This window comes from Leuresthes tenuis, unplaced genomic scaffold, assembly GCF_036924035.1.
Source record: "Leuresthes tenuis unplaced genomic scaffold, fLeuTen1.0.hap1 SCAF_3, whole genome shotgun sequence".
Lineage (NCBI taxonomy): Eukaryota > Metazoa > Chordata > Actinopteri > Atheriniformes > Atherinopsidae > Leuresthes > Leuresthes tenuis.
Window position 1 is genome coordinate 915022 of NW_027325357.1, and position 15408 is coordinate 930429.

General features: G+C 50.9%; 1 protein-coding gene across 1 annotated transcript in view; it reads right to left on the bottom strand.

The window, feature by feature from the left end:
* dag1 (dystroglycan 1) overlaps positions 1 to 11836 on the bottom strand; it is a 45859-nt gene extending 34023 nt beyond the window's left edge. The window contains exon 1 of the mRNA XM_072381358.1: positions 11210 to 11836. The gene's annotated coding sequence lies outside the window, so the exon portion shown is untranslated. The remainder of the gene's footprint in view (positions 1 to 11209) is intronic.
* Positions 11837 to 15408: the final 3572 nt, after the last annotated feature.

A 15408-nucleotide genomic window follows, 5' to 3' on the forward strand; every position in this document is an offset into this window, starting at 1 on the left:
TCACCTCCTTCTGCTGGGAAACTGTGGTCCAATCAATCAACCCGTCCCGGTCCCACATACAGGGTCACCCCAGAATCCCTGCTCCACCCCCCTGGCCCCCATAAACACAGTGAAAGCCAGAGCCCCCCCACGGCGGCAGCTTCTGCAGGACGCGACTCATGGCAGCAGGCGGCAGCTCTCGCCCCGCGGACTGACCGCCCGTCAGGGAGAGATTGGCAGAAGAATCGGGGATAAAAAGCTCGATGGGTGGATGAACAGAGAGGGATAAACGGCGAGCGGCTGACTCACGCCATCCTGACCCGTTTCATTCTGCCAGGAACTGTTAATGTCCCAGAGAACATCTGATCTTTGGAATAAAGAAACAAACTGTTGGTCTGACAGAACAAACCCTGTCGAGAGTAAACTGAAGCAAACGGAACATCGTTTGGTTTTAAATGACTCTGCCCAGCCGCCTCCTTCAGGCGTTCCCCGGAGGGAAACCGAGGCGTTCCCCCGCCAGCCCAGAGATCCATCCGGTGCCGGCTCGGCCCTGAGGCCCCCCCCCTGCTGCTGGGACGTAACAAACACCTGGTTTAAGAGGTCCAGAAGGCGTCCAGAACCAAAGAGAAAATGACCAGCAGCTCAACATTCATCAGGAGTGACACAAGTTTCATGTCATGTGATCACACCCCCAAAAGATTATTAGCCAATCACAGACAAGCAGCATCTCAAACCAAGCATGTGGGCATCTCTCAGGGAGCAGAACCGGAGCAGAACCGGAGCAGAACCGGAGCAGAGCAGAACTGGAGCAGAACCGGAGCAGAACCTGAGCGGAGCAGAACCGGAGCAGAACCTGAGCAGAGCAGAACCGGGGAAGAACCGGAGCAGAGCAGAACCGGAGCAGAACCGGAGCAGAACCTGAGCGGAGCAGAACCGGAGTAGAACCTGAGCAGAGCAGAACCGGAGTAGAACCGGAGCAGAACCGGAGTAGAACCGGAGCAGAACTGCTCCTTCTTCCTGTTGGGGGAACGATTCTCCTGCTGACTCCATCACTCCTGCAGGGTTTGTGCAACATGAAGCTTTACTGCTGTTTGTGTCAAAGTACAGAGCTGTGAGTGTTTGAGTCCACACACACACACACACACACACACACGTGCACACACACGTGCACACACACACACACACACGTGCACACACACTCACACACACACACACAGACGCACACAGGAAAGCCGGCCGGCTGGTGTTTGACTGTTAGATTTAACGTGTCAGCTTCTCTCAGCTGTATTTGTCTCCCACCAAGGCTTAAAAAGCTCCCAGCCTGGGCTGAGCTGTTTGCCCAAGTCAACGCTGAGCGTGCACGCGCACACGTGCACTACGCCCTGTTAAAACGGCTTCAGGCTGTGGCTGAGGAAGCATGTGGGTCCTCGGCTCAGCCAAAGAAGATCAAAGATGAAAGTTTCATCATCACTGCTCATTTCTTTCTGTTTGATAGAAGCTGAAACTGGGATAAAAAAAAGCCTCGATCAGGACTCAGATCGAGTGTTTAATCATAGAAAACAATCATCAGGCTGGTTTCCAGGGGCTGGTTCTGAGCGAGCGACCCGTGACATCACAAACCGTGACATCACAAACCGTGACATCACAAACCGTGACGAGTAGCAGTTTTAAATGACATCACTTCCTGTCAGCTGTGCAGTCGGACCTGCAGAGAAGACGCAGATATGTGAGAAATGTCTGCTCCGGTTGGCCCTCATGGCAGACGGGTTGCCATAGTTACCGCACCAACAGGCTCCGGCGCGCTGCGGTCGGTTTCCTGCGCCGATGACCTCAAACGGAACCGACAGCGCCGAGCTTTCAGAGCGTTTCACAGGTTCCAACATCACAGCCACTGAAGGAACAACTGAGTGAGGAGGAGAACCAGCTTCGTCCCTCAGGGGCCACCCGGACACTTTAACCCCCCCCCAGGTAATAAACTCCTCCTGGTAAAAAGCTCAGCATGTGGCCCCTGCACCGGCAGCGAAGCCAAACCCAATGAGGCCCCCCCGCAGCTTTAAAAGGCTCTGGCACGGAGGTGGAATTCCTTCATGGTTGGCCAGGCAACCGTTTGGCTCGGTGTCCAGAAGGTTAACCACCCAAAACAGGCTGGAGAATAAAACCGGCCACGATAAGCAGAACTAATTACTGCACTGCCCCCCCGTTTCCTCGCCTCCAACATCAGGAGTCTGATGTTCTCACACACTCTATCTGCTTCGGACTCATTTTAAATGAGCAGAAGGTTCTGGGAGCAGCTTTCTTTCTCTGACTCCGCTGCTCCCCGGTCCGGGCTAACAGGGCGCCGTGCTGGAGCCTCATTGGTCGTGGCCTCTGACCTTTGGAGCAGCGCTGCTTCTCACATCAGAGCAGCTCAGACCGTCCATCACTTCAAAGCCCATTTCATCTCTCTGGCTGTCAGAGGCGGTCGGGCGGCACGCCGGCCGGTTGATGCTGCTGCAGCCGAGCGTTCGACTCTGACTGGAAACAGTTCAAAGACTTTGAACTTTTTAACTGATTATATCTGTTCAGCCTCTGATTACAGAAACAAACTTTGACTTGACGAACTGTTAGAGTTGGAGCAGAGCTGACAGAAAGGTCAGCTGCAGGCTCCTGAGAACCAGCAGCCGGGAGACATCCTCACGTCCACGGCAAGCTGCAAAGTTCCACCGAGGCGTTGAGCTGCCGTCCTGCACGGGCACAATGAGCCGCTGGATGAACAAACAGCTGAGCCCGCCGAGGGGGGGCCGAGCGTTCACCCCGAACCCGCCGAGGAGGGGCCGAGCGTTCACCCCGAGCCCGCCGAGGAGGGGCCGAGCGTTCACCCTGAGCCCGCCGAGGGGGGGCCGAGCGTTCACCCCGAACCCGCCGAGGAGGGGCCGAGCGTTCACCCCGAGCCCGCCGAGCGTTCACCCCGAGCCCGCCGAGCGTTCACCCCGAACCCGCCGAGGAGGGGCCGAGCGTTCACCCCGAGCCCGCCGAGGAGGGGCCGAGCGTTCACCCCGAGCCCGCCGAGGAGGGGCCGAGCGTTCACCCCGAGCCCGCCGAGCGTTCACCCCGAACCCGCCGAGGAGGGGCCGAGCGTTCACCCTGAACCCGCCGAGGAGGGGCCGAGCGTTCACCCCGAGCCCGCCGAGGGGGGGCCAAGCGTTCACCCCGAGCCCGCCGAGCGTTCACCCCAAACCCGCCGAGGAGGGGCCGAGCGTTCACCCCGAACCCGCCGAGCGTTCACCCCGAGCCCGCCGAGGAGGGGCCGAGCGTTCACCCCGAACCCACCGAGGGGGGGGCCGAGCGTTCACCCCGAACCCGCCGAGCGTTCACCCCGAACCCGCCGAGGAGGGGCCGAGCGTTCACCCCGAACCCGCCGAGGGGGGGGCCGAGCGTTAACCCCGAGCCCGCCGAGGAGGGGCCGAGCGTTCACCCCGAACCCGCCGAGGGGGGGCCGAGCGTTCACCCTCAGCCCGCCGAGCGTTCACCCCGAACCCGCCGAGGGGGGGCTGAGCGTTCACCCCGAACCCGCCGAGCGTTCACCCCAAGCCCGCTGAGGGGGGGCCGAGCGTTCACCCCGAACCCACCGAGGGGGGGCCGAGCGTTCACCCCGAGCCCGCCGAGGGGGGGCTGAGCGTTCACCCTGAACCCGCCGAGCGTTCACCCCAAGCCCGCTGAGGGGGGGCCGAGCGTTCACCCTGAGCCCGCCGAGGAGGGGCCGAGCGTTCACCCCGAACCCACCGAGGGGGGGGCCGAGCGTTCACCCCGAGCCCGCCGAGGGGGGGCCGAGCGTTCACCCCGAACCCGCCGAGCGTTCAGAGGCATCGGGGTGAGTTAGTCACGGGAGCAGGAGGGTGTTCAGCCTCTGAGGTCACAGCTTATTTTCCTGGGTTGATGACAGCGTCGGCCACATGGTTCAGAGCCGGACGGTTTGATTTACAGCCGATGACGTAAAAGTCTGACATTATGGAATGAAACTGATGCTGAGATGGACAGCCTGTAACTCGTGTCAGTGAGTATCAGGCAAAAAGAAAAGAGATAAACTGTCTCAGAGTCAGATTTTCCTTTCTAAAAGCCCCGACCCCAACATTTATCACCACTTCTGTCAGTTTGTGACTCATTCAACTGTCCAGCATCCATCAGGAACACTTTGCTGAAGTATTTCTGTGATCCTAAAACACCACGATGCATTTTTGGACCCTTATGCTGCTGATTACAGCGGGGCCCACCTGACACGATGAGTTGGAGTCTCACCCCCAGTTCTCCTCCTCAGACTGCAGCTGATCCTTTACGCTGCTACACTAAAGGCAGCGAGCTTCACACTTTCTCAGAATCATCTGTAATCACAGTTTAAAGCTCTCAGTCTGCACCGCTTTGGAAAGCTCCAACCGGACCTGGAAACAGGAGACTTCATGGTGCATTCAAATACACCTCCTGAGCGGAGGAATTAAGCTGTTTAAAGCAGTAAAAAGGTTTTCTCTCTGTGGTTCAAACGAAAAGACTTCCTCAGCAGCTCGAGGTGAGCGAAAGCAGCGGCTGCAGCGGGAAGAAGCGCCTGATCTGCCCTGAACAGCGCCACCCAGAGGACAGCAGCTGCTGCGGCCCAGTCAGGACGCCTGAATGTTCGGCAGCTTTCAGGGTTCTTCCACCAACCCGGCAGACAGCAGCCCATTCTGTCTGCTTTTAGCCCAGCAACAAAAACACCGACTGAGCTGAACTGTCAGAAATATGTTTCCAGTTATCAGTTCGACTCTTGGAAACAACTTCAGCCAAGTTTCGTCCATCTTGTCTGGATCTCACACTAAGAATAGCTCCGTCCCACACCTTCGAAAAGCCCGTCAGGGTCTTCAAACATCCGCTGGGCGGTTTATTTTTGAGCTCTGACAAGTGGCGTTTCAGCCGTGGTCAGAGCATGACTCACAGCAACAGAAACGTAGCCAACTGCAGGCTGAGGAGGGCTGGCGAAGCCTCACCCTGCTGCAGCCCACAGCAGCTAAAAGGATCCAAATCTCATCTCCCCGTGTGATAAAGCAGGCTTAGCCCCCGCCTGCAAAAAGGCATCCTGCTCCCTAACAGGCGAGAAGAGGCTTCCGTCCCTCTAAAGTCTGAGAGCCAAAGATTATTCATCATGGGAGGATACACAAAGCTTTTTATAACAAGAGAGCTCAATCCTATTTTGGATGATATTGATTCCTGAAACGGGGAGTAGCTCAGCAGGAAATACTCAGAGGTGGAGGGAGGAAGAGGAGGACTGGTGTTTCTGGGGGAAAGCAGCCACTCCAGTTTACTTTTTCAATGAACATCTCGTTTGTTTGCTGAGATGAAAACGGGATAAAACCAAAGCTGTGGTCAGGTTTACTGATCTGTGGAAAAGAAACAGAACGCTGCTGTCCTCAGATTCTGTGGACTTATTAGACTCAGATTCCTGCAGCGCTCCAGCAGGAAGGCTGCGGTGGTTTTCTCTGAGCTGCACACATCACATCAGATAAAAACACAGTCCAAATACCAAGTGTGTGTTACAGCTCCAGCTCTTACTATCGAGCTGATCATCGCGACAAGATGGTTGCAACAAGCAGCTCCTTTTTCCTGCCGTGGGCAGTTTAAACTTCTTTAGTTTTACTGGAGACTGAGGCGCCTTTCAGAGGCGAGCTCCGCTGGCGTTTCACACTCAGAAACACGCAGCTCCACATGCTGCACGCCGCTTCCTTCCCCCTCACAGGTTAGCTCAGAGATTCCTCTGCGAAATCTGAGAGAAAAGGTTGGAAACAGGTCAGAGCGGGAGGAGGCTCTCACCTGTGTGCTGCTGCAGGGCCTCAAAGCCCCGCCGTGCGCGTGCACGTGTGCGCGTGCACGTGTTCTCTGGCACCAAATTAAAAAAAAACTACAAGATGAGGTTATTTACTGCGACTGCCTGGAACACTAATCTGCTTTTTAATCCTTTTTTCATCCGACTCGGCTGAGCGTGCTCGCCTTTCTGCTGCCTCACATTCACACGCTTTCACATGCGAGTGCTGCAGGAGCGTCACACAGACATCCGAATTCAGCCTGCCACAGTCAGAAAATATGTCTTCAAACCGGGTGACTCTCCTCCGGCACGAGAAAGCCAGCCACAGAAAAACAGCGAAGAAGAATGCTGTTCCGAGCCAGAGCCCGAGCAGATTTACAGCTTCCAACAAGTCAGGAAATGTTGCTCCGTCTCCTCCTCTGAGTTCAGAGGCACTGAGAAAACAGCTGAAGGCAGCACCGCCGTCACCTTACGGCTAAACCTGAGCTCATGTGTTACCCCCCCCCAATTAAAACAAACTCAACAGGAGCTCAGAGGGGGGGTCAGCTTTGAACGCTCGTGTTTGGATGGATAGTTTGAGCAGAAAGAAGAGTTTTATACGTTATGTGACTGGTTTTAAACATGCATTACAATTAGAGACGGATTTCTACCCCCTTTTATGTGAGAATCTTCAATATTTACTGATTCTGAGGTCTCAAACAAGATGATTGGATGGTTTTCTAAAATCTAAAAAGATGATGAAGCAAAACATTTGGAGTTTTTCCAATTTATCCAAAAACCCTTAAAAATGGGTCAGACAAAGCAACACGAGCTGCAGTTTAACACTTTTCAAGTTGCTCGGGAGTCAGAAAGGAGCGACACAAGCCAACGTTTGCTTTAAGAGCCAAAGGAGCCTTAAAGGAGCCTTAAAGGAGTGTTAAAGGAGCCTTAAAGACACCTTAAAGGAGCCTTAAAGACACCTTAAAGGAGCCTTAAAAGAACCTCAAAGGAGCCTTAAAAGAACCTTAAAGAGACCTTAAAAGAGCCTTAAAGGAACCTTAAAGGAGCCTTAAAAGAACCTCAAAGGAGCCTTAAAAGAACCTTAAAGGAGCCCTAAAAGAACCTTAAAGAAGCCTTAAAGACACCTGAAAGGCACCTTAAAAGGAGCCTAAAAGGAGCCTTAAGAGCCTTAAAAGAATCTTAAAGGAGCCTTAAAAGAACCTTAAAGAAGCCTTAAAGGAGCCTTAAAAGAACCTTAAAGGAACCTCAAAGGAGCCTTAAAAGAACCTTAAAGACACCTTAAAGGAGCCTTAAAAGAACCTTAAAGGAACCTCAAAGGAGCCTTAAAAGAACCTTAAAGGAGCCTTAAAAGAACCTTAAAGGAGCCTAAAAGGAGCCTTAAAGGAGCCTAAAAGAACCATAAAGAAGCCTTAAAAGAACCTTAAAGAAGCCTTAAAGACACCTGAAAGGCACCTTAAAGGAGCCTTAAAAGAACCTTAAAGGAGCCTAAAAGGAGCCTTAAAAGAACCTTAAAGGAGCCTAAAAGGAGCCTTAAAGGAGCCTAAAAGAACCATAAAGAAGCCTTAAAAGAACCTTAAAGAAGCCTTAAAGGAGCCTTAAAAGAACCTTAAAGGAGCCTAAAAGGAGCCTTAAAGGAGCCTTAAAAGAACCATAAAGAAGCCTTAAAGGAGCCTTAAAAGAACCTTAAAGAAGCCTTAAAGACACCTGAAAGGCACCTTAAAGGAGCCTTAAAAGAACCTTAAAGACACCTTAAAGGAGCCTTAAAGTGATGAGGCAGGAACATGTCTGACCTCTTGACCTCAGCCTTGTTCTAACCCTGAAACCCAACATCCAAAGTAACAATCACTGACATCTAGTGGTCAACCTGCAGATAGCAGCCACCTCAGATGCTGCCGAACAGCAATGAGTTTCATTAGTGTTCTTCTTCTTCTTCTGATCGGATTTATCTGCCTGCACTGGTCCTTTGAGGCCAGTTCACAGCTTTCCTGTACGATCCTCCATTTTCCAGATGTGTTCTTGCCAACCTTTAACAAATCATTTCCTCTTCCTCGGTACAAACTGGACGCTGATGACTCGCCTGTTATAAGATGATGTCACAGACATGTTCGCTGATATGAAAAGTTACTTCTGATGGTGATAACAAAAGAAAAGTAGCTTTAGCTCATTTAAAAACGCTGTCAGCCCACAGAGATGCAGAGCCAGGCGGTGAACTGGTTCTGCTCAGACGTACAGCTGGAAAGCTCGTAGTTTTTCAATGTAACAATCGTGTTTTCATTAGAAATATGTCCGAATCTCAACTTCTTACTGCGCCAAAACAACTTTTAGGGAAACCAACACCATCAGGATCCCTACAGGCTGCTCCGAGGGAAACCAACACCATCAGGATCCCTACAGGCTGCTCCGAGGGAAACCAACACCATCAGGATCCCTACAGGCTGCTCTGAGGGAAACCAACACCATCAGGATCCCTACAGGCTGCTGCTCTGAGGGAAACCAACACCATCAGGATCCCTACAGGCTGCTCCGAGGGAAACCAACACCATCAGGATCCCTACAGGCTGCTCCGAGGGAAACCAACACCATCAGGATCCCTACAGGCTGCTGCTCCGAGGGAAACCAACACCATCAGGATCCCTACAGGCTGCTGCTCCGAGGGAAACCAACACCATCAGGATCCCTACAGGCTGCTCCGAGGGAAACCAACACCATCAGGATCCCTACAGGCTGCTGCTCCGAGGGAAACCAACACCATCAGGACCCCTACAGGCTGCTGCTCCGAGGGAAACCAACACCGTCAGGATCCCTACAGGCTGCTGCTCCGAGGGAAACCAACACCATCAGGATCCCTACAGGCTGCTCTGAGGGAAACCAACACCATCAGGATCCCTACAGGCTGCTGCTCCGAGGGAAACCAACACCATCAGGACCCCTACAGGCTGCTGCTCCGAGGGAAACCAACACCATCAGGATCCCTACAGGCTGCTGCTCCGAGGGAAACCAACACCATCAGGATCCCTACAGGCTGCTCTGAGGGAAACCAACACCATCAGGATCCCTACAGGCTGCTGCTCCGAGGGAAACCAACACCATCAGGACCCCTACAGGCTGCTGCTCCGAGGGAAACCAACACCATCAGGATCCCTACAGGCTGCTGCTCCGAGGGAAACCAACACCATCAGGATCCCTACAGGCTGCTGCTCCGAGGGAAACCAACACCATCAGGATCCCTACAGGCTGCTGCTCCGAGGGAAACCAACACCATCAGGATCCCTACAGGCTGCTCCGAGGGAAACCAACACCATCAGGATCCCTACAGGCTGCTGCTCCGAGGGAAACCAACACCATCAGGATCCCTACAGGCTGCTGCTCCGAGGGAAACCAACACCATCAGGATCCCTACAGGCTGCTGCTCCGAGGGAAACCAACACCATCAGGATCCCTACAGGCTGCTGCTCCGAGGGAAACCAACACCATCAGGATCCCTACAGGCTGCTGCTCCGAGGGAAACCAACACCATCAGGATCCCTACAGGCTGCTCCGAGGGAAACCAACACCATCAGGATCCCTACAGGCTGCTGCTCCGAGGGAAACCAACACCATCAGGATCCCTACAGGCTGCTGCTCCGAGGGAAACCAACACCATCAGGATCCCTACAGGCTGCTGCTCCGAGGGAAACCAACACCATCAGGATCCCTACAGGCTGCTCTGAGGGAAACCAACACCATCAGGATCCTTACAGGCTGCTGCTCCGAGGGAAACCAACACCATCAGGACCCCTACAGGCTGCTGCTCCGAGGGAAACCAACACCATCAGGATCCCTACAGGCTGCTCCGAGGGAAACCAACACCATCAGGATCCCTACAGGCTGCTCCGAGGGAAACCAACACCATCAGGATCCCTACAGGCTGCTCCGAGGGAAACCAACACCATCAGGATCCCTACAGGCTGCTGCTCTGAGGGAAACCAACACCATCAGGATCCCTACAGGCTGCTGCTCCGAGGGAAACCAACACAACACCTATTCACACACAGCAGCGTGCTCAGCTGCCTGCTTTACGTCATCAAAGGCGACACAGAACAGGATCCAGGGCGATGTACTGAGAACGTATCGATTTACTTCCATCAGGGGGGCAACAGGAGGACCTGAAGGCCTCCGGCTGAATGATGGCCCCCATGGGACCACTCCAAACCCTCCAAACCGCCCCTAACTGAGTCCTTTTGTTTATCTAAGACCGGCGTGGGAAATAAGTTAAACCTGCCTTTGAAGAAGGGGGCGTCCTGACGTCCTAAAGGTCAGCCCACAGCAGCCCAGAGACTCAAAACGCCTCTGAGGTGGGGCCAGGCCGCCGGCCTCGGCTCGGGTGGCCCCCTGGTTCCAGTAAAACATTACAGGGACACCTGAGAGGCTTGTAAACCCCCAGCAGCAGGACAAGGACACATTCCTTCCATTTTATGGCCCCATTTAACGTCCTACGGTTAAAACTAATGATTATTTTCATCATCGATTAACTACTTTGTCTATAAAATGTCAGCAAATGGAGAAGAGGTGGCTGTCGAGTCTTGGATTGGAATAAGATGATGTTGGCCGTTTAAAACCTGGTCCCACGTGAGGAGATGGGGCCCGTGCGCGGCTCTGTGGGGACCCTCAGTCTCACTCTGCCTCCTCTTTCTGTCAGATGGCCACACCGCGGCGGGCTGTCAAACGTCTCCATGGCAAAGCAGACGTGAGCGGAATCACGAGGAGGTGCGCACCTCTTTCACCTCTGCTCACACTGGCATGTTTGCACGCGCGCACCGCCTCTGCGCGTGCCCCTCCGCCGTCATTACCGGCCAGATAATGAGGTTTGAGTCCACCCGGCACGGTTCTGCCGAGCTGATGCACGAAACCAAGTTCCAGTCGCACGGGAGTCCACGCACGCGCCGACAGTGTGAAGAACAATGAGGGCACCAAGTCACTCCGCGCACATTTTAGAGACTTGAGGAGTTCAGGGTCCCTGGGGACGCGGTGCCAAAAATAAACCCGAGTAACACAGTCTGGGGCTGGGGCGGGGGGGTCCCGGCCTGCCTTTAAAATGCACCTGTTCGGTTCTGAAGCCTGGCGGGTCAGCTGTCCGAAGGTGGCGAGGAAAAGGGCAGAAGGAGACGAGGAGGCAGCAGGGGGAAGGAGGGAAGGAGGCAGCGGGATAAGCCCAGCCAGCTAATAACAGCCTAAAAATATCCGGGACCACAGAGCTGCTGCAGACCCAGACCCGGATGTGTTACCAGACCCATTTCACGCCGCTCCGCGGAAACATCGTCCTGCCTCCGTCCGACAGACACTTTCTCTTTCCAGCAACATTTCGGGCTGCAGCAGCCACATTCCCACCCAGCGGACACACAACTACACAAAGGCATGATTTAAAAGAGAAACCAAGACACTGACCGTCAAATCTCCTCCGGTTTATATCCTCCGACTCTAAATCCTGCTTTTCCCCTTCGCGCTGGAAGTCTGGCGGCGGCAGCGCAGCTCAGTTTTCCGCGGAGCGAAGCGGACAAATATAGGCTCTGCGCGGGGTGTCAGATCTCCGTCTCCCCGCTGTCAGGCGACCGGCTGTCTGCGCGGATCCAAAGTTGGCAGCGGCGGCTGGAAAGGTTTCTAAAAGCGCACAACCCAGACGTGAGAGGAAGCCCGTTCCAAAATCCCACAGAGGAACGGAGAAAAATCGGCTGCGATGAGGAGAAAAAGCCTGGAAGATTTTCACAAGGTTTGTGGAGTTGTCAGCGGTCGCTGCTTCGCTGCGGAGCCGCGATGCGGCCGCTGTTCCCGGCTGCTGTCGGACCTGGAGCCTCACCGACCGGACGCGTCCCGTTCTCCCGGGGTCCTCCACGCAAATGTCCGCTGCCGAGCCTGAAGGATGAATTTCCACCCAGAGGAGGAGGAGGAGTGGAAGGAGGGAGGGCAGTGCCTTGCATTCTCTGAATTACTCCACCCACAGACTGCCTCCCCCGGTCCCTCCACCTCTCTGTCATTTCATTCAGCAGATCTGCGCCTATTTTCTCCTCCTTTGCCATTTTTTTACCCCTCTTTCATCACCCTCGTCTCCTCGCTGCGCCACGTTCATGTTCACGCGGGTCTATTTTTGTCTCTGGAGGCACGAGCCCTAATCATGAGCAAATAAATCAATATGTTTACTCAACGCCGCCCCCCCCGACGGAGTTGTGATGATGCATTGATCCACGAAGTGAATGATCGTCACGCAGTTTATCAATATTCGTGCAATGCAGAGAAGTCGCGTGCCTTCTCTTCAATTCGTGACGAAAAGAAACAAGTCGGTTATAAAACACCAGGAGCCCAAAAAACCGCAAACACAGAGTTTATAAAGATAAGAAATCTACTTTTAAAGTTTGATTCATCAAAATCAACCAAACATTTGATGTGTGTGTGTGTCATATATGAAATATTATGACATATCTGTGTGTTTTACCTTGTGTTTGCTCATACTGGCTGTATGGCTGCAGTTAATTTATATGTCAGCCTATAATAAGACTTAACTGAATATAAAATCTTAGCCAAAGAAATCATAAAATAATTTTTATTGGGCTGTTTCAGAGGAATTTTTCACCACTGAACTGAACCCCAGACTGCAGTCTGACTTAGTCACCTGATTTAGTAACTTTGCTCAGATTTGTGAGTATATATACATATATATGTATATATATGTATATATATGTATATATATCTATATAGATATATATAAATAAGTCAAAGTCAAATTTATTTGTAGCTCATTTCATGAACAAAACAATTCAAAGTGCTTCACATAAAATAAAACCATTGCAGCAGGGAGCAGAAAAAGTATTAAAAATATGTAAAAGAATATAAATAGAAAGAAATAAAATAATAAAAATGCATAAAAAAGTAAAAGTCTAGATAAGTTAACAGATATCCTGCAGTTTTCATGCATAGAGACACGAGAAAAGAAATGTTTTAAACCTGGATTTAAAAATGTCCACCTTTGGTGACAGTTTAATCTCTGGGTTAATCTAACCTAAACTTAACCCTAACTCTGGCAGTTTGTTCCACTTGTTTGGGCCTAAAAAGATTCTGGGATTTATAAACCATCAGCAGGCTTTTAAAATCTATTCTGTGACTGACTTGAAGCCAGAGTAAAGACTTTAAAGCTGGTGTGATGTGTTCAGATCTCTGAGTCCTGGTTAAAACTCTAGCAGCAGTGTTCTGGATGAGCTGCAGATGTTTGATGCTCTTTTTTGGGAAGTCCAGTTAAAAGACCATTACAGTAATGGAGTCTACTGGAGATGAATGCATGGATGAGTTTCTCCTGGTCTTTTTGGGAGAGAAAACCTTTAATTCTGTTGATGTTTCTGAGTTGGTAAAAAGCTGCTTTTAAACCAGAGTTTATTTCCTCCAGACACTGACACAGTACTTCTGCTAGCTGCAGTCATCTGGTGACAGACACATAAAGCTGTGTATCATCTGCATAACTGTGATAATTTATGTTAAAGTTCTGTAATATCTGACCCAAAGGGAGCATATACAAGCTAAACAGAAGAGGTCCAAGAATTGACCCCTGGGGGACTCCAGAAGTCATGGCCACTCGCTCAGATTCAGCTGCTAATTGTCACAAAATAACTCCGGCCTTCTAAATAGGACCTGAACCAGTTAAGGACCGCTCCAGAAAGTCCAACCCAGTTTCCCAGCCTGTGCAACAGGATTCTGTGATCTACAGTATCAAATACAGCGCTGAGATCCAACAGAACCAGGACTGAAACAGAACCAGAATCAGTATTCAACCTGATGTCGTTTAACACTTTAACCAGAGCTGTTTCAGTGCTGTGATGACATCAGAAGCCTGATTGAAAGTTATCGAGACTTCCTCTTTCATTCAGAAAGTCACTGAGCTGGTTAAATACAACTTTCTCAATGATCTTGGATATAAAACAGAGGTTAGAGACGGGTCTGTAGTTGTTCATCAGAGAGTTCTCTTCTTTAGGAGTGGCTTAATGGCAGCTGTCTTTAGGGACTTTGGATAAATGCCTGATGCCAGTGAGCTGCTAACTATCTGTAGGAGATCACTTTCTACTCAGGTAAAAACAAAGTTTTGTCCAATTGTTTTGATTTTTTGGCTAAAAAAGTTGGCAATTCGTTGCATTTCTGAGTGGAGAGGAGGTCTGGGTTTAACTGAGTTTTTCCACCATAGCAGACAGAGCTGGAGAATTGTTGGTATTCTTATTAATCAGTTCAGATAAAGCAGCTCTCTGGCCTTGCACAGCTCATTGTTGGAACTTCTCAGGCTTTATTTGTACAGCTCAGAGTGAATCTGAAGCTCCGTTTTCCTCCACTTACGTTCAGCTTTCACTCTGTTTTCAGGTTTTTGACCGTTGTGGTATTTTCTGTTTGCTTAAGCTGCTGTTGATTCTTAATCTTGATTTTTATCGGTGCAACAGCTTCCATTACATTCAGAATTCTTCAGTTGAAATGATCCAGCAGTCTGTTAACTGCTCACTGTTGGTGACGTAGCTGTGGCCTCCCTGAACTGAGCACGTATTTTCTCTCTAATGTGCCTCTTCTTAACTGAAAAGCTGTTGTTTGAACATTCTGAGTAATCAATAAATCAAATAAAATACAGAAATGGTCAGATAAAGCCAAATCAATAAGTACATCAGAAGAAATATCAGCACCTTTAGAAATGACCAGGTGGGTCGGTTCTGTTGCCACAAACCAAAACGTGTCCAGCACAGAATAAATTCTTTGGCTTTACCATCCGTCATATTAAATATGTTAATGTTAAAATCCCCGGTCAAGATAAAATGGTTCAAATCAGTCGAGATAACAGACAATAATTCAGAAAATTCATCAATAAAACTCACACAGTAGATCTGTAAATGATTAAGAACAGAATTTTAGGAACACCCTTTAAAATAAAACTAAGATATTCAAAAGAAGTGAAATGACTGAATGAGATCTTTACACTGGAATATATCTTTAAATAAGGCAGCTCCCCCCCACATTTCCTCACATTTCAGCATTTATCCATAAAACTAAAGTTTTGGGGTGCTGTTTCAATAAGAGCAGCAGCACTTGTGCTTTCTGTCAGGAAAAGAAAATCTAAATTGTGTGAAATTATAACTAACAGTGACTTATTGGACAGAGATCTAATATTAAGTAGAGCTCTGTGGAGTTCACTCTGGTCTCTGTTGTATTCTGAGTTGTACATGGTACCGTTAACAGATGAGATAGATTCACCCAGCAAGTAGACTGTTTTCCATTCCTTCTTTTACTAATACAGGAACCCTGCTGGGTCCCAGTTTGTCCTCAGAACAGCTGTCAGTAGTACGACTGCCATAGCAGGGACCCTGAACGCATCGTGGCATGTTATCTTTGTTCTGAACTCTGCTGCTGCTCCTTGAACATCCTGCACAGCCCCCTGTGCTCTACTCTGCCAGGACAGGTGATATAAGAGGAGGGGGTTCCCTGCGTTTCCTGGTAGATGGTGGTGGCTGGAGTCCTGTCTGGAGTCCTGGCTGGAGTCCTGGCTGGAGTCCTGGCTGGAGTCCTGTCTGGAGTCCTGGCTTGAGTCCTGGCTGGAGTCCTGTCTGGAGTCCTGGCTGGAGTCCTGGCTG